The following is a 20,406-nucleotide window of genomic DNA, read 5'->3' as shown; positions in this document are numbered from 1 at the left end:
GTGTAATTTGTTCTCCACCTCATTGAGGTTGGAATCGGATGTCTTCTTGTTCTCCTTGATTAGTGCCTTCATTGCCGTCTCGAGGGCCTCGAGTTTCTCTTGGAGACTCGGGGCCATTCCTCCAGATCACTCTGTAGTCCTTCCCACAGGCAGGGAGGAGAGAGAGAGAGAGAGAGAGTTATGTTGTTGCCTTGGGGGCCTGAGCAGGGGTGGGTTGGGAAATGAGACGAGCGCAGCGCAGCGCTCTGAACAGAGAACAGCGGGGAGAAGATGTGGGAAAGAGAGAGGATAGAAAGCTTGAAGCTTAACTCTTGACTCTTGAACAATGACTCAATGAGAGAGAGAGAGAGAGGAGCGAGCTTGGAGCCAGCGCAGCGAAGCGAATAGAGAACAGCGGGGAGAAGGCGGCAACAGTAGCAACGCGATGGGAGAGAGCGGTGCGGGCGGCGAACAGGGCGGCTGTGTGAGTGGGCGGCGAACAGGGCAGCAGCGAACAGGGGAAGGGAAGGCGGCGGCAGGGAATGGAAGGCGGCGGCAGCGAACAGTGCGATGGGAGAGAACAGGGCAGCGCGGCGGAGAGAGAGAGAGAGAGAGCTTCAAAGGTGAGAGCTTGAGAGCTTTAGAGAGATCATAGATGGAGGGCATGAGACTCCAGAGCTAGAGAGCTTTAGAGAGATCATAGATGGATGTGGGAAAGAGAGAGGATAGAAAGCTTGAAGCTTAACTCTTGACTCTTGAACAATGACTCAATGAGAGAGAGAGAGACAGAGAGAGAGAGAGAGAGAGAGAGAGAGAGAGCTTGGAGCCAACGCAGCGCAGCGAACAGAGAATAGCGGGGAGAAGGCGGCGACAGTAGCAGCGCGATGGGAGAGCGCGGTGCGGGCGGCGAACAGGGCAGCTGTGTGAGCGGGCGGCGAACAGGGCGGCAGCGAACAGGGGAAGGGAAGGCGGCGGCAGCGAACAGCGCGATGGGAGAGAACAGGGCAGCGCGGCGGGGGGGGGAGAGAGAGAGAGAGAGAGAGAGAGAGCTTCAAAGGTGAGAGCTTGAGAGCTTTAGAGAGATCATAGATGGAGGGCATGAGACTCCAGAGCTAGAGAGCTTTAGAGAGATCATAGATGGATGTGGGAAAGAGAGAGGATAGAAAGCTTGAAGCTTAACTCTTGACTCTTGAACAATGACTCAATGAGAGAGAAAGAAAGAAAGAAAGCGGGGAGAAGGCGGCGATAGTAGCAGCGCGATGGGAGAGAGCGGTGCGGGCAGCGCACAGGGCGGCTGTGTGAGGGCGGCGAACAGGGGAAGGGAAGGCGGTGGCAGGGAATGGAAAGCGGCAGCAGCGAACAGCGCGATGGGAGAGAACAGGGCAGCGCGGCGGCAGTGGGATGGGAGAGAGAGAGTGAGAGAGAGAGAGAGTGAGAGAGAGAGTGAGAGAAAGAGAGAGTGAGAGAGAGAGTGAGAGAGAGAGAGAGAGCTTCAAAGGTGAGAGCTTGAGAGCTTTAGAGAGATCATAGATGGAGGGCATGAGACTCCAGAGCTAGAGAGCTTTAGAGAGATCATAGATGGATGTGGGAAAGAGAGAGGATAGAAAGCTTGAAGCTTAACTCTTGACTCTTGAACAATGACTCAATGAGAGAGAGAGAGAGAGAGAGAGAGAGAGAGAGCTTGGAGCCAGCGCAGCGCAGCGAATAGAGAACAGCGGGGAGAAGGCGGCGACAGTAGCAGCGCGATGGGAGAGAGCGGTGCGGGCGGCGAACAGGCCGGCTGTCTGAGCGGGCGGCGAACAGGGCGGCGGCGAACAGCGAACAGCGCGATGGGAGAGAACAGGGCAGCGCGGCGGGGAGAGAGACAGAGAGAGAGAGAGCTTCAAAGGTGAGAGCTTGAGAGCTTTAGAGAGATCATAGATGGAGGGCATGAGACTCCAGAGCTAGAGAGCTTTAGAGAGATCATAGATGGATGTGGGAAAGAGAAAGGATAGAAAGCTTGAAGCTTAACTCTTGACTCTTGAACAATGACTCAATGAGAGAGAGAGAAAGAGAGAGAGAGAGAGAGAGCTTGTGTTAGATATCCGTAACGCCGCTACGGGCGTTACCACAGGAGGGGACGGCCTCTGGCTCACCACCCAGCCCGCCCATGACTCCGCATGGGCGTCCTCTCCCACTGAACCCCGGACATGGCCATCCGGTCTGCCCGTCAGTCACAGGCTTTACAGCCTACGTGACATTACCCCCCCCTTAAGAAGAGTTTTCGTCCTTGAAAACAAACTGGGGAAACTTTTTGGAAATTGCACTACGGCGTTCCCAGGTAGCTACCTCCTCATCCCTATCTGTCCATTTAACAAGTACCTCCTGGTATACTTTATGTCGGGTTTGTCTGTTTCGATACCCAAGAATCCTTTCCGGTTCATGTGGTATCTTTGGTGGAGTGATCAATTCCACCAAAATATCTAGAGAAATTACGTTCTCTAACCCGTGAACTGATTTCTTCAGTTTACTAACATGGAAGACAGGATGAACTTGAGAACTCTCCGGTAATTCAAGTTTGTAGGCTACGTCCCCAATCTTCTTAAGGACCTTGAAAGGACCGCAATATCTAGGAGAAAGTTTATCACACTTTCCCGTTTTCATGGTTGTTGACTGCGCAGGAACCTTTAAAAATACAAAGTCACCTTCTGCAAAGGTCACTTGTCTGCGTCCTTTATCGGCAAATGTTTTAGCGCGATCCTGTGCGCTACGAATGCTCTCGCGTGCAGCTTTGAGCATATCATTCATATCTTCAAGGAACTCCTTGACAGATTGAATCTTCTTCTTATCTAGGTCTACAGCCATTGGAGATCTCGGCTGGAATCCATACATTAACATGAATGGTGTAAATCCAGTCGCTGAATGCTTGGAGCTGTTATAGGCAAACTCCAATAAGGGCAAGTACTCTTCCCAATTAGATTGCTTCTTACTAACATAAGAACGCAACATATCCTCTAGAATTTGGTTAACTCTTTCAGTTTGACCATCAGACTCCGGATGAATTGCCGTACTCATACTCAGAGTAGTATCCAACTTTTTGAAGACTTCCCTCCAAAAATGACTGTTGAACTTTCTATCTCTATCCGACACTATATCTGCGGGCAAGCCATATAGCTTGTAGAGATGTTCAATAAAGAGTTTTGCCAACTCTGGCGTTTTTACCATTTTCTTGGTGGCAATAAATTTTGCCATCTTGGTTAACCTATCCACCACCACCTAGACTGAGTCATTCCCTCGACTTGTCGTGGGTAAACCGGTGATGAAATCCATGGAAATGCTTTCCCATTTTCCTTGAGGAATGCTTAAAGGATGGAGCAAGCCCCCAACCTTTAGCCTTTCATGCTAATTGACCTGACACTTATTGCATTGCAGCACATAAGTCTGGACGTCCTTGAACAAACTAGGCCAATAAAATTGTCGTTTGACTAGTGCATAGGTCTTTTGTATCCCGGGATGACCAGCACTTGGACTATCGTGACTTTCTCTAAGAATGCATGCTCGAAAGTCACCAATAGTTGGTACACACACTCTACCCTTGTAGAGTAAGTACCCGTCGTCAATGGAGTAGTTAGCATACTTCTTCCCCCGACGAAGTTTAGCATCATCCTTTGAAACCGTGTCGGAAAACAAAGGTGATGAAGGGCCTACGTCTGAGCTCTCCGGCTCAAAACTATACCCCGAAGACTCGGCTAGCCTCTCCAGACTAACTCTCGCTTCGCTACCCGCCGCACCTACGGCCAGTCTCTCCGGACTAGCATTACGTGCCAACGAGGAAGGTGGGCGCGGCTGTGACAAAGTGCGTACGCGTGCAGCGCGCCAGACCTCTGTAAAGACAGGATCATGCTCACACAAGCCACGGAGTGATTCCAAGAACTCATTCTTGAAAACCGTAAAGCTTAACTCATTAATTTGTGGCATGCGGCTAAGCGCATCCGCCACAACATTATATTTACCCCTTTGGTAGCAAATCTGAAGGTCAAACTCCTGTAGGAGCTCCGCCCACCGAGCTTTCGGACCTTTCAACTTGTTTTGACTCGAAAGCCATGTCAGGCTTTCGTGATCCGTACGTACTTCAAAAGTGGCACCATATAAATAGTGTCTCCACTTTTTAAGTGCATGTACGATGGCCAGTAACTCCCGCTCGTAAGCCGAGTAGTTATGCTGAGTCCTATCTAATTTCTTGCTCTCAAATGCAATAGGGCGTCCCCTTTGCAAAAGCACGGCTCCAATGGCCTCACCACTAACGTCTGTCTCCAAGACAAACGGCTCAGTAGGGTCAACTATAGTCAAAACAGGTGCAGCTGTTATGGCTACCTTAAGTTTTTCGAAGCTTCTTTTGTTGGTCTCCCTCCCAACATATATTCTTTGTTTTTGTGCGCAATTGATCCGTCAACGAGACTGCGATCTTCGTGTAGTCCTTTACATACTGTCGGTAAAACCCCACATGCCAAGAAAAATTTTTCTTCGATATTTTTCGGGGCTAGCCACTTGAGAATAGCTTCCGCTTTCTCAGGTTCCATCCGCGTACCATGGGCGGATATAATGTGGTCCAAATAGTGAATTTCTCTTTCAAAAAATTCACATTTGCTCTCCTTCGCAAATAGCTTGTGTTGTCGCAATAACTGGAACACTAATCGCAAATGTGCCAAGTGTTCTTTACGCGTTTTGCTGTACACAAGAATATCATCTAGGAAAACTACTACGAATTTTCCTAAGTATGGACGTAAAACACTGTCCATCAGCGTCATAAAAGTCGCTGGAGCATTGGTTAGCCCAAACGGCGGCATAACCAAAAACTCAAAGTGACCGAATTGTGTCCTGAATGCTGTCTTCGCAACATCCTCGACCTTAATTCTAACCTGATGATACCCAGATCTCAGGTCTATCTTAGAGAAATATTTCGATCCATAGAGTTGATCAAACAACTTGTCCATACGTGGCATAGGGTACTTATTCTTAATCGTGACTTGATTAAGAGCCCGATAATCTATGCACCTGCGTAAGAACCGTCTTTCTTCTTTACCAGAAGAATCGGTGATGCCAAAGGCCTCGAACTAGGGCGAATAAACCCTTTCTCTAAGTATTCGGTCAACTGCTTTTCCACCTCCTGTGCCTCGGAGTGGCTCAACCTATAAGCAGGCTTGCTTATTGGTTTGGACCGAGGCATAACTTCGATGCCATGGTCTACTTCCCTTGATGGTGGTAAACCATCTGGAAGCTCTGTAGGGAAGACATCTTGAAATTCCTGAAAAAAAATTTTCAAAGCATCTACGTACTTTGTTTTTAGAGTCTCTTTTGCCTTGGACTTTATTGTTTCATCATCACATGCATGCCAAACAGGGTTTTCAGAAAACAGTGAGTCTCTTCCAAGGCTCTTTTCCATGTTTGTCTACGCAAACATTACTTTCAGTTTCAGCTACGGAAACAGAATTTACAAGAGGGTAACAAGCGTATACTTGTGCTACTTGGCCGCTACGGACCGCCTGGCATTACTCGAGCGATGATATAAGTGGTAAAAAGGGGACACTACGATCTCCCTGTAGGGTGATGATATTACCCCCAGACTCAAACTGTAATGTGTTGTGTAAATAACTCCGAACTAGGCTAGGACCGAGGCTATACAGCCACTCCCTGCCTAAGTAAACATTTGCTCTAGCCAAATGCGTGACCTGGAAGTCAAGCACGGCCTCATAGTCCTGCATGATCAAAGGGACTCCCAAGACCACGGTATTCCATACCTTTTATCATAACCATTGGCCAAACCAACGGTATACTCAAGGTCACTTGCGGTCTCTTTTAATTTCAACTTCTTGACCAATGAATAGTTCAAAAAGTTATGGCTAGTCCCATCGTTTATAAAGACAGTGACTCTACGGCCACCTATGGTGCCATACATGCGCACCATGTCATGCGGACCAACACTAAGCTGCCACATAGTTGGTGTCACTGAACAAGCATGACGCTCGTCATGACTCACCGTAACCTCTCTGAACTCTCCGGCACTGAGAGGTAGCGTCTGCACCGTGTGTAACTGCCTAGAGGATTTACCATCGCTCTTAGGCGCCTTGCCACTAGTGCTTGCTTTTAACTTTGGGCAATCAGCCTTGTTGTGCCCCACTTCATTGCAGTTGAAGCAACGATTTTCCTTTATGCTTGCAAGTACTGCTCCTTTTTGTGGGTTTCAGAACTTTGTTTTTTCTTGAAGGGTCTTGGTTTTTTAGACCAACGACCTCCTGACTCCCCTCCGTCCTGTCCCCTGATTTTTCACTACGGAAACCCTTTCTTTTAAACCCCCGACCCCTTTTTTTCTTTATCCACTGATCTCCCTGCCCCATCTCGCGCACCACGGCGCTTGATGTCATCATAGATTTGCGCATACTTGATGGCCTGAGAGATGTCCTTAGGCTGCAAGGGTTCTACATACTCAAGATAATCATTTGTTAGGTCTCGTTTGAAGCCCCTCAATGTTTGGAATGCATCGATTCCCTTCGACTTGAGTATGAGCTCTCTGTAGTCAGAGATGTACTGGGTGAGGGTCTTGTGTTCTATCGAACACTTGTCCCACGCATCCCAACTTCTCTCTTCTTCATTGCCTAGCAAAAACTCCTTTCGAAACATTGTTTCGAAAGCTGCCCAAGTGGTAGGGTGAGTGGTAAGACTCATCCACCACTTGTATGCCTTGCCAGACAATAAGAAACTAGTTTCTACGGGCTGCACATGACTAGGCTGCTTACGCAGCTCATGAATGTCCGACCATTTCGCTAAGAACATAATAACAGAATCCTTGTTACGCTCTCGTTCCTCGCCGCCAAAACTAGGCAACGTAAAATCTTTAAGTAACGCTGAGGCTGCCTCTACGGGCGACCTCGCAGGCACTGCGGCCTGTCCTCCCGGAACCACGGGTGAGGTTGCGCTCACGCGTGTCGCAGGTGGGCGTCTATCTCTCAGAATATGCAGCGAAAATGATATCCAAACTTGGGTAGACAAGAGCAAGTAGACTGCAGAAAATAATCAGCACAAGAAACACAGAGAGATGTGTGTAAACTCTTCTCTATACACAAGATCCCGAAGATACTGAATGAGAAAGTGGAGGAGGATGGGGGGCAATATATACAAGCCCATGAGGGCAGTCGGCCAGCACTGGAAAGGGCCCACGATTGAGCAAAACTCCCACGACTGCTGAATATAGCAGTCGGCCAGCATCTGATGCCCCACGTCTGGACAGAACAAGTCGGCTAGCACTCCTACAGCCCACGACTGATACAGATGCAGTCGGCCAGCTTCAGAGTGCTCCTGGCATCAACTGGCAGCCCTCCAGCCACTAGAAAAAAATGGAAAAAATAGGGAAAAAATACGGGGAGTGTGGAAAAATGATATACGGGCGGGCACACCCACAACAGAGGCCCTGGTGTATACAAATAGACAGGAGATGACTTCTAACACCCCCTCTCAGCTCCTGGCTGTGTAACCAACCCCAGGGAGCTGGAGTGCCGCCTGAGCGTAGCCTGAGGTAGAGACTTCGTGAAGAGGTCCGCCGCATTGTCCTCCGTCGAACAATAAAGTAGCAAGATGTCACCTGCCAAGATCTTCTCACGAACAAAGTGATACCGTATCTCTATATGCTTGGTCCGGGCATGGAAAACCGGGTTCCGAGCAATAGCTATACAACTCTGGTTATCACACTGGATGACTGTGGGCTCCCTCTGTGGAAACCCCATCTCGCCAAGCAGCCTCCGCAGCCATACAACCTCACAAGCAGCCCGATACTCTGCCTCTGTCGAAGAAAGGGCAATAGTTGGCTGCTTCTTGCTGCTCCAAGAAACCGCTCCTGAGCCGAGGGTAAAAGTGTATCCTGAAGTAGATCTCCTTGTGTCTGGATCTCCTCCCCAATCTGAGTCACTCCAACCTTGGAGCTTGACTCCATTCCCTCCTGTGTAAAAGAGTCCTAGATCCTTCGTACTCTGCAGATACCGCAAGATCCTCAATCCTGCGTCCCAATGAGTCTTCAATGGCGTCTGCATAAAAGGGCTCAACAGCCCCACGGAGAAGCTCAAGTCCAATCTGGTGTTCAGCAACCAGATCAATGAACCAACCAACTTCCGGTACTGCGAGGCATCAACTGGCTCACAAGGATCTGTAACGGTTAACTTTGTGTTCGGGTCCATCGGCGAAGTGATAGGCTTGCAGTTCTCCATCCCAAAGGCCTCAAGCAACTCATGAACATACCGCTGCTGAGAGACGAAAAACCCCCTCTGGGTCTGCCAGATCTCCAATCCCAAGAAGAAGTGGAGTAAGCCTAAGTCGGTCATCTCAAACTCCTTTGACAAGGCAGCCTTCGTCACTCCAATGTGCTCCACATGACCGCCGGTGAGAATGAGATCATCCACATAAAGGATGATGAGTGTGACCATGCCGCGTTCCCGAAAGAGATACAGGTTCGGATCTGCAACCGATCTCTGGAATCCAGTCCGAATAAAGAAGGAATCAATCTTCTGATTCCAAGCCCGCGGAGCCGGCTTAAGACCATACAAGGCCTTACGTAACCTGTAAACCATCCCTTCCGATCCTGGAACAATGAAGCCTGGAGGCTGCCCAACGTACACCTCCTCCTGCAGGTCACCATTAAGGAACGCCGATTTTACATCCATCTGGTACACGGGCCACCTCTGAGAAGAAGCAAGGGGAAGAACGGTCCGAATCGTGGTCATTCGCGCTGTTGGTGCAAAGGTATCCTCGTAGTCGATGCCTGGCCGCTGAGCATAACCCTTAGCCACGAGCCTGGCTTTGTGTTTGTCCACCGACCCATCAGCCGCGTACTTGGTCTTAAAGACCCATTTGACACCAATGACTGACCGCTTTGACGGCCTCGGTACCAACTCCCAAGTGTTGTTCTTCTCGATGGCGTCAAGTTCCACCTGCATGGCTTCCCTCCAAGTATCCTGTGAAAGGGCTTCCTTTACGGAAGTGGGCTCTTTATCCCGCATGATACGAGACATAAGAGCATAGTTCACCTGAAGAAGCTCCGCCGTGTTGCTTTTATCTCGAACTCGATGTGATCTTCGAGGGCCGTCCTCTGTGGTCCATTCGGAGGGTAGCTCCGTGACACCTGACTCCCGAAGGGTGTCCATCAACCACCTAGGTACTCGAACAGATCGTGGAGCCTCCTGTGGTCGCGGGGGCTCAACTCCAGCTGCGGGCTCAACCTCCTGTGATGACTGAGGTGGATCAACTGGAGTGGTAGACTGGGAATCATCATCAGACTCTGGATCTCCAAGAAGTGGCGGCTCCTCGACAGTGGAAGCTGGAACATGCTCGTCAAAGACCACATCCCGGCTGACAACAATCTCGTTCCTCTGTGGATCATACAACTTGTATCCCTTGGAAAGAGAGTTATACCCCACAAATACCAGCTTGCGGGACTTGGAGTCAAGCTTCCCCCTCTGCTTCTTCGGAATATGTACATACGCGTCACTCCCAAAGACACGGAAGTGCGAGACATCGGGTTTCCTGCCAAAATATGCCTCAAATGGAGTCATATGGGGTATAGAAGTCGTCGGAGAGCGGTTAATGGTATGGACAGCTGTCGCCACAGCCTCACCCCAAAGTGGACGAGGAAGATCTCGATGCTCCAGCATGGTCCTCGCCATCTCCACCACAGTCCTGTTCTTATGTTCAACAACTCCATTCTCCGAAGGCGATCCGGTATTGGCCAATTCCCTCTTGATGCCATGATCTGCACAAAACCGAAAGAATACAGTCGAGGAGAATTCCCCTCCTTTGTCAGCCCTGAGAGTCTTGACCTGAAATCCAGACTCTTTCTCCACCATCACGTGCCAATCCTTGAACCGAGCAAAAGCCTGGTCCTTCTGTGAAAGAAAGTAGACCCACGTGAATCTGGTACAATCATCAACAAGCAGCATGAAGTAGAGAGATCCTCCCAAGGATGGTATCTGCTGTGGTCCACACAAATCAGTGTGAATCAACTCCAAAGGTTTCGAAGCCCGCCTGGAAGCCTGCTTCGGAAAGGATTCCCTATGCTGCTTACCACGTATGCAAGAACTGCAGCGTCCTTGCCTACTACCAACATCTGGCAAGCCAACCACCATCTGGTCCCGGAAGGCGCGCCGCAAAGCATCCACATTTAAGTGGCCAAAACGAAAGTGCCACAAATCTCCGACCTGAGAGCCTGTCAGTGAGGAGAGTGCAGAGAGCTTGTAGATGCCGTTCTCCACACCGCCTTCCCAAACAACTTTGCCTGTCTCACGGTCCCTTAGAGCAACTGAATGCTCCTCAAATTCCACCCGAAAGCCAGTCTTGCATACCTCATGCACTGACAAAAGATGAAAGCCCAGAGCAGGGACGTAAAGAACACGGGAAGCATGCTTGCCCCCTTTGCCGTCGGGAATGATCTCCATCCGGCCCTCACTATGAATCGGAATAGTGGAATTATCGCCAATAAAGATACGACCTGACTGCCGTTTCAGATCCAGGAAGAAGTCACGGGATGGAGTCATGTGCCTGGAAGCACCACTGTCGAGAATCCATTCCCGAGTATCCTTTACGATGAAGCCAACTGCCTCCTCGCTCGAAGACGATGAATCATCGGAGTCCACCATCTCCAAGTGCACAAATGTCGGAGTCTTCGTAGCTGAGGCTGAGGACTCAGCACTCTTCCCTGTCCGCTTAGGGCACTTCCTCCAGTAGTGGCCTTTCTCGCCACAATCATTACACGATCTTTCGGCCTTCAGCTTCTCTCGTTCTAGATCAGGCTTCTTCTCGGAAGACTTATCTGATGAAGCCTTCCCTTTGCCCTTGTTGGTATTACGGCCTTTCGACCGTTGGCCAGTTAAGGCCTCCGAACCTCCACCATGAGGAGGGTTTGTGAAACGTTCCTCCTGGTCCAAGACCATTGGCACAAGCTCCTCCCAAGTAATGGTGCTGAGCCTGCCACTCGTGATCAACGAGGAATAGAAAGCGGAATACTGACTAGGCAAGTGGGAAAGTAACGTGATGGCCATATCTTCGGACGATCTCTCTTTCCCAGCTTGAAGGACTTCCTGCTGAAGGGCCTGCAGCTTGTTAATGTGTTCCCGCATCGTCGAAGACTTTGCAGGGTTCATAACCCGCATCTGCACTTCCAAGGATATCCGCTTCATGGGTGACACCCTGTTGTACAAAGAAGCCAAGTGCTCCCATATGCCTCTCGCCAGCGTCATGTGCTTCACATGGTTGATCACCTGTGGTGTGCAATTGAGGAATATAAACGACCGGACCCTGGCGTTGACACGGTCCCACATTTGTGCCTGTGCCTCTCGGTCCTTCCTCGTCGATAAAACCTCCCCTTCCTCAGCTTCCGGCCTTGGCACCCCTTTGATAATAAAATCAGCAAGATCATATGACTCCAAAACTGACTCCATCATGACCTTCCAGATGCCATAATTGGACCCGTCCAATTGCCGATCCACTGGGAACGTGGGGAGAGTCGGAATCTTCACGTGCTTCTCAGCCATCTCGAGTAAATCCGCCATCTCGGAGAGTAACCTGAAAGGGTGGGTGGGTGGGAAAAATCTGAAAATCAGAAAATATGCAAGTGGCTGTCCAGCCCCTTTGCCCGCCTTCCTCTTGCACCTTCACTTCCCGTTCAGCCCGAAACAGTCCACCGATCAGCAACCTGTTGCTCCCCCTCTTGCTCAGAAAAACGCCCAAGATCTCCTAGAGCCTAGGGCTCTGATACCATGTCAGAATATGGAGCGGAAATGATATCCAAACTTGGGTAGACAAGAGCAAGTAGACTGCAGAAAATAATCAGCACAAGAAACACAGAGAGATGTGTGTAAACTCTTCTCTATACACAAGATCCCGAAGATACTGAATGAGAAAGTGGAGGAGGATGGGGGGCAATATATACAAGCCCATGAGGGCAGTCGGCCAGCACTGGAAAGGGCCCACGACTGAGCAAAACTCCCACGACTGCTGAATATAGCAGTCGGCCAGCATCTGATGCCCCACGCCTGGACAGAACAAGTCGGCCAGCACTCCTACAGCCCACGATTGATACAGATGCAGTTGGCCAGCTTCAGAGTGCTCCTGGCATCAACTGGCAGCCCTCCAGCCACTAAAAAAAAATGGGAAAAAATACGGGGAGTGTGGAAAAATGATATACGGGCGGGCACACCCACAACAGAGGCCCTGATGTATACAAATAGACAGGAGATGACTTCTAACACTATCACGAGGAAGAGGAGAAGATGTCGAAATAGCGAACAACACGTCTAGGCGTGTGGAGATGCCTTGCAGCATCGTGACAACATCATTCTGGACTCTCTGTAAGGTCATCAATTGCGTGTTAACATATCTAAACATCCCACTAGATGTAACGGGAGGCAGACGCGTGTATTGGAATCGTATAAATGTGAACAAGATTCTGAGCACTTAACACTTGAGCATTACAACCACAAAGCTGAAAATGACAGTAAACCACATAAAGGGGCCGATGATAGGCTGACCCCCCCCCTTTAGGTTATATTACCAAAAGAGTCTGCAAAGTACAAGATTACGGGTGCCTGGGGATTCACCACCAGCCTGCACCTGATTCTTCCAAATACATCATGAATGAATACATTTCAAACAAGAGAATCTGTAGGTACATCCGCCCTGCACACAGGTACATCCGCCCTGCACAAGCCTCTTCACAGGTACATCCGCCCTGCACAAGAGTATCACAATCCTCACAGGTACTCCGCCCTGCACAAGATGTAAATGGATCTTTAGGCCCTGTTTCCACGCGAGAAACTGATCCAGAAACCTGTGTTCTCCGCGAGCAAGTGTCCCCAATGCTTGCCCTAAGCACCTGTTACACCAGAAATCCTTGAGACACATCCATGCTCACATATTCCATTGCTGTCCGGCCTGTTTTGTGCAATAACCAGTCCAAAACAGCAACTTTCTATCGCGAGAAATCCACCTGTAAAGGGTCCTACAGCCCTGTGGAGGTCCCTAGAGCTGTCCTGTACTGTCCAAGTTGACTTTGGACACGTGTAACCAGCCCAAAACTCGCAATAACCAGAAATTACAGGTCGGAAATTTACCAACAGCCCTTTAGAAGAGTGTGGGGATCATTATCCAAGCTTGTGTGAGTCCGGGAAGCAAGCAACCAGCCCTGTAGCAACTCCCAAAGCTCCAACCAGCTCTCCAATGTGTTAAGTAATGAATAAAACAGCCCAAAAGGCCTCTTGAAGGAGGCGCCTTTCTCCAGTGCCACCTAAGGGGCTTGGTGGGTACACATACAGGCTGACAAGTGTCCCCATAAGGTGTCCAGGTAGGTGTCCAGCCCATAGTGCTCCATTTGTCCTGTTTGTATAAGTTTAGGTCCAACCAAATGGGAAATGGCCATAAGCTGTCCGGACTTCATTAATTTTGGTCCAACCAAATGCAAACGCATTATAAGTTGTCCGGCCACTTATTAATGAGTGTGGACCTGCAAACCAATAAACTTTAGTAGTAAATGAAATAAGCTGTAAATTGAGTGTGGACGCACTTACCACCTGCAAAACCCATAAGCCCACAGTTTTAGGCCCAAACAGGAGTGCACACACGTGTCCACAAGGTGCCTGGGCGTCCTCGGTCCCTCGGACTTCACAAGCCAAAATAACAAGCATTGTCCAGGCAGCAAGACAATGTCACACAAAGTAAAATAAAGTTATGGCATGCATCATTTATGCATTGTGCACATGTAAACTTGGAGAACCACCTATCATCATTCTTGTACTTGAAAATATTCCGCCTGCCATCATAACACACCATGTGTGCATGGCCGGAATCCACACGGGCACTGCCCGAAAGTCCACAAATGTCTTGCCATGTCCTTGGACTCATATGCATCCACTCATATGATCCATACACATGCCCAGGTATAATACATACATGCATCCGCATGTTTCTAGGCCTGACACGCATCCGCATGTCCCTAGAATATAGGGATTTGTGACATCCCCCCGGCTTCTAATCAGTTGACCGCAACTAAAAAGCCTCCAGATAGGCCTTCAAAAGATCTGGGTAATCCTCGAAGTAGGCCTCATCCATCCATTTCGCATCCAAAGCTGAATAATTCTTGAACTTCACAAGGTACCTACGAACAAGTTTGCCTCCCGCAAGCTTTCGTTCCTTGTGAAAAACAATCTGTTCAGGTTGAAGAATCTCTTCCAGCTCATCCACCTCGGGTGGGTCTTCCAAAACCGGCTCAAACGGTGTCGGTCCCACATCAGGCCTCAATAGGCTCACATGAAAAGCATTATGCATGTTCCAATGATCTGGGAGTACAAGCCGAAATGCAACATCATTGATCTTCTCCAAGATCTGAAAAGGTCCATAATACCTGTTGGAAAGTTTAGGGTACTTTCCCTCTTTTTCCTGGCCTCTTCCGAAGACGTGCCTTTTCAAATTTCAGCAAGACCCAATCACCTTGTTTGAATTGTACATCCCTTCTATGCTTATCAGCTGTCTTTTTAATCTTGGTTTGAGACCTCTCTATGGCTGTCCGTACCTGTGCAAATGCAGTATCCAAGTCTCTGACATACTCATCTGCTGCAAAAATCTCATCCTTTGTACGAAGGATGGGTGGTAGTACTACCTTGCCATAGATAATCTCAAAGGGCGCCTTGCCCGTAGAAGTATGTACCGTATTGTTGTGGGCAAACTCCACAAGTGGTAAATACTTCTCCCAATCCGATTTGCGGTCAGATACGTAAGATTTCAGCAAGTCGAGGACGGCTGAATTTGCTATTTCACTTTGCCCATCTGTCTGTGGATGGTAAGCTGATGAGAAGTTCAGCTTTGTACCCATATTGTCAAACAATGCGCGCCAAAATAAGCTTGTGGTTCTAGGATCTCTATCCCCCACAATAGATTTAGGCATGCCATGGTGTTTGAATATCTGTGCCAAAAACATCCTAGCCATATGATCTGGCTTTATTGTCTTGCGCACGGGAATGAAATGTGCCTGCTTGCTAAACCTGTCAATAATGGTCCAAATAGCATCATTTCCTTGTGGCGTCCTTGGCAAATCCATAATGAAATCCATAGCAATGCTTTCACATGGTTCATTTGGTATAGGCAAAGGCTGAAGCAATCCAGGTGCTTTATGTCGATCAAACTTGACCTTTTGACACACCATACATTCACGTACATATGCTTCAATATCCTTGCGAATATGTGGCCAAAAGAAATACCTCTCCAAAGCTTGTGCTGTGGCCAAAATGCCTCTATGACCTGCATATGGAGGAGCATGACACTCATCCATAACCTTATGGCGAAGGTTCTTTACCACACACATACGATTTTGCATCATGAGATATCCATCTCTTATGACATAAGACGGGATAGCAATACCCTCTTGCAAATCAGCCCATACATGTGCAAAATCCTCATCCAGATGATAAGTATTGCGCATATCCGATAAGTCCTCATGGTATGCAACTGTAATAGCATGAACCTGTGGTCGTCTAGATAAGGCATTCGCCACCACATTCTTTTTCCCTGGAGTGTGTAAAATCTGAAAATGAAACATTGAGAGGAAGTTTGCCCATCTCATATGCTTCTCTGAGAGCTTACTTTGAGTCAAAAAGTATCTCAAACTTTGATGATCAGTTTTGACCATAAAATCAGCCCCTAAAAGATAGTGTTTCCAAATAGTAAGGGCATGAATTACAGCCAACAACTCCTTCTCATAAACCTGTAAGTGAAGCTCTGCATGTTGCAAGCGTCTGCTCTCATAGGCAATGGCATGTCCTATGCAGTCCCCACTTGCATCACATTCCACGACAAAAGGTTTGTGCAAATCCGGAATAATGAGTACCGGTCCCGAGATGATTGCACTCTTCAACTTTTGAAAGGCATCTCTCTCTTCTTGTGTCCATTTAAAGATTGCTTTCTTCTTCGTTAAATCATGTAACGGAGCGGCAATGAAAGCAAAATGCTTGACGAACCTCCTGTAGTAAGCACATAGACCAAGGAAGCTCCTCACTTCATGGACTGATTTCAGCTCTGGCCATTCTTGCATGGCTTGTATCTTTGCGGGATCCATGCGCACACCATCTTTTGATACAATGTGACCAAGATAGTGAATCTCTGGGAGGAAGAATTCACTCTTTTTTGCATTTATGTAGAGCTGATTTTCCTTAAGCTCTTTAAACACAATAGCCAGGTGCTCACGATGTTGGGCTTCATTCTTTGAGAATACAATAATGTCATCAAAGAATATACCTGTGAACTTTCTATGCTTTCTGAACACCCTGTCCATCATCCTGTTGAAGGTAACGGGTGCATTTGTAAGGCCAAAAGGCACCACCAAAAACTCATAAAGACCAAAGGCTGTCCTGAATGCAGTCTTGTGTACATCTTGAGGTGCGACTCTCACTTGATGATACCCACTCTTGAGGTCTATTCGGCTGAAACATGCCGAACCTTCAAGCTTGTCCAAGATGTCATCAATGCGCGGAATGGGAAACCGATTCTTGATGGTTATCTTATTGAGGGCACGGTAATCAACACACATCCTGTAAGTACCATCCTTCTTTTGAACAAGAAGTACCGGCGAGCAATATGGCGAGGAACTAGGCCGAATCAAACCCTTTTCCAAAAGTTCATTCACCTGTGCCGTAATCTCTTCTTGTTGACTAGCACTCACCCTGTATGGTGGCCTATTAGGTGGAGAGCTACCGGGAATTAGATCTATGCAATGATCTTCCGGCCTCTCTGGTGGCAACCTTGCTGGCAAAGCATTTGCAAAACAATCTTTGAACTCATTCAAAAAGTTAAGCTTGTCTTGATCTAATGCACTAACATCAACACTAGAATGTTCAATGGTATCACGTACAAAAACCAAGTAAGAACAAGCTGATTTCTTTATTGCCTTATTAATTTGTACATGGCTTACAAGAGGTATGGTACTTCCAGTAGTACCAGCATCTATAGAGTGCTCACGGCCTCTATGTACAAAGCTGATTTTCTTCTCTTTGTAAGTCTTAACAGGCTCTAAACGGTGATGCCAGGGCATCCCCAACAAAACATCACAACCTGTAAGAGGAGCCACTAGAAAGCTCTCATAGTCGAGGTAGTCCTGTATTTGTACACGGAGTTTACCGATGACCAGAGTTACATCAACCTGTTTGCCCTGAAACGCGGCATCTGCATTCATTTGCATTCCCATGTCTTCCACATTGAGACCTATGGCGGCAGCCATCTGTACGGATATAAAGTTATCTGTGGAAGCATCATCAAAAAGAAACAAAGCGGGCTGATCCTTCAATTTGCCCCAAGCCTTGCATATGACTCTACTCTTGGGCTCATGCCTTGTATTACCCTGCACATTGGGTACAACATTCACAAGAGGCTTTTGCACATTAGGCTCAGCATTTTTAGGATTCTGTGGGCATTTAGGATATATATGATCTTTACTGCAATCTTCATGAAGGGAGTAACCTTGAGAAGGACTTTCCAAAACTTTGCTATGTATGAAGCAACGGACTCTCCCTCATCTTGGGACAGCCAATCCCGCTCCTTGCGTACATCCTTTGCAAAGTTTGGTGGTAAGAATTGATCATAAAACTGAATTTTGAAAGAAGACCAAGTTGGGGCAGCACTTCCATCAAGTATCTTTGCAAGCCACCAATCACTTGCCGTATCCTTGAGATGCATTCCCACATGCCTGAGCATAGACTTTTCTGAAAAGTCTTCATTGCAAAAAGCTATCTCAAAATGTCTAATGAAAGCAAGTGCTTTGGTAGAGTCCATCCGTCCCTGAAAGTTTTCAAACTTTACATGCTTGTCACCGGACTTGAACTCTCGAGGCTTCTTCCTTCTATATGCATCCCTATGTACATCCTGTTCATCTGCATGATGATGATGCCGCGATGAAGATTCACGATCCCTCTTCGTTCTCTCTTGGGTCACGCTCTCCAAATGAGTGGAAAGCTCAACACGAGAACGTATATGTCTTCTTGGAGTAAAGCGGGAATGAGTAGAGGATCCCTCATCCTTACTCTTCTCTTGACCTGCATCAAGCCTAGCACCAGGGACTCTTGTCCTTTCAGCATTTGGCACTTGCTGTGCTCTTTCTGCTTGTTGTGCATCATGTGCATCACCACGGGCAGCCATGAGGGGTGGCTTCTTGAAAGCCAGACTACCATCTGCTTCGGTATATACATCACCTTTAACCATTAGGTATGCAAGTGCAAGCTCTCGGGGTTTCTCAACATCCATTTCCTTTGCAATTGCTTCAAAAGTGACTTCATGGACCGAAGCCTTTGCCTTCGCAGCCAACACCCTTTGTACATCCGGGTCATTTTTCAATGACCTAAGCTCTTCGGTTTCAGCCCTATAGCGTCGCACTTGACGCCTCAAAGATTCCAAATCAGAATGCATAGTGTCATGAGTACCTGCATCTCCATAGACATCATTGCCTGCAGCATCTCTTGCATCCCTTGTACCATGAAGTTCACGGTCCTGTGTGTTCTCCACACTGTCAGAAATGTGGCTGTCCATGATACTCAAATCAGGTCACCACTTATGATTCCAAGCCTCAGACCGTTTTCCAATGAGAGGAAAAACTGAGCTCTGGTACCAATGTAACGGGAGGCGGACGCGTGTATTGGAATCGTTTAAATGTGAACAAGATTCTGAGCACTTAACACTTGAGCATTACAACCACAAAGCTGAAAATGACAGTAAACCACATAAAGGGGCCGATGATAGGCTGACCCCCCCCTTTAGGTTATATTACCAAAAGAGTCTGCAAAGTACAAGATTACGGGTGCCTGGGGATTCACCACCAGCCTGCACCTGATTCTTCCAAATACATCATGAATGAATACATTTCAAACAAGAGAATCTGTAGGTACATCCGCCCTGCACACAGGTACATCCGCCCTGCACAAGCCTCTTCACGGGTTCATCCGCCCTGCACAAGAGTATCACAATCCTCACAGGTACTCCGCCCTGCACAAGATGTAAATGGATCTTTAGGCCCTGTTTCCACGCGAGAAACTGATCCAGAAACCTGTGTTCTCTGCGAGCAAGTGTCCCCAATGCTTGCCCTAAGCACCTGTTACACCAGAAATCCTTGAGACACATCCATGCTCACATATTCCATTGCTGTCCGGCCTGTTTTGTGTAATAACCAGTCCAAAACAGCAACTTTCTATCGCGAGAAATCCACCTGTAAAGGGTCCTACAGCCCTGTGGAGGTCCCTAGAGCTGTCCTGTACTGTCCAAGTTGACTTTGGACACGTGTAACCAGCCCAAAACTCGCAATAACCAGAAATTACAGGTCTGAAATTTACCAACCAGCCCTTTAGAAGAGTGTGGGGATCATTATCCAAGATTGTGTGAGTCCGGGAAGCAAGCAACCAGCCCTGTAGCAACTCCCAAAGCTCCAACCAGCTCTCCAATGTGTTAAGTAATGAATAAAACAGCCCAAAAGGCCTCTTGAAGGAGGCGCCTTTCTCCAGTGCCACCTAAGGGGCTTGGTGGGTACACATACAGGCTGACAAGTGTCCCCATAAGGTGTCCAGGTAGGTGTCCAGCCCATAGTGCTCCATTTGTCCTGTTTGTATAAGTTTAGGTCCAACCAAATGGGAAATGGCCATAAGCTGTCCGGACTTCATTAATTTTGGTCCAACCAAATGCAAACGCATTATAAGTTGTCCGGCCACTTATTAATGAGTGTGGACCTGCAAACCAATAAACTTTAGTAGTAAATGAAATAAGCTGTAAATTGAGTGTGGACGCACTTACCACCTGCAAAACCCATAAGCCCACAGTTTTAGGCCCAAACAGGAGTGCACACACGTGTCCACAAGGTACCCGGGCGTCCCCGGTCCCTCGGACTTCACAAGCCAAAATAACAAGCATTGTCCAGGCAGCAAGACAATGTCACACAAAGTAAAATAAAGTTATGGCATGCATCATTTATGCATTGTGCACATGTAAACTTGGAGAACCACCTATCATCATTCTTGTACTTGAAAATATTCCGCCTGCCATCATAACACACCATGTGTGCATGGTCGGAATCCACACGGGCATCGCCCGAAAGTCCACAAATGTCCTGCCATGTCCTTGGACTCATATGCATCCACTTATATGATCCATACACATGCCCAGGTATAATACATACATGCATCCGCATGTTTCTAGGCCTGACACGCATCCGCATGTCCCTAGAATATAGGGATTTGTGACACTAGATCGCTCCGTCTCCGTGAGGATGTCGGCAGGGTCAGTAAGGTACTAGTCAAAGTCATGGTCTGCCAAGAGGTCATCGTCCCCCTCGGCGACGTCAGTGTCCATATAATCCAGCTCATCGGCCGGAGCGGGGTCAGCCAGGTCGGC

General features: G+C 48.1%; 1 protein-coding gene across 4 annotated transcripts in view; it reads left to right on the top strand.

The window, feature by feature from the left end:
* The window catches only part of LOC147615141 (elongator complex protein), a 78,492-nt gene that overhangs the window by 27,708 nt on the left and 30,378 nt on the right, over window positions 1-20,406 (top strand). The gene's annotated exons all lie outside the window — the stretch shown is intronic.

Source organism: Cibotium barometz, chromosome 40 (genome assembly GCF_041138505.1).
Source record: "Cibotium barometz isolate CiBa-2024 chromosome 40, ASM4113850v1, whole genome shotgun sequence".
In the NCBI taxonomy this organism is placed as follows: domain Eukaryota; kingdom Viridiplantae; phylum Streptophyta; class Polypodiopsida; order Cyatheales; family Cibotiaceae; genus Cibotium; species Cibotium barometz.
This window is presented reverse-complemented; position numbering and strand designations above follow the sequence as displayed.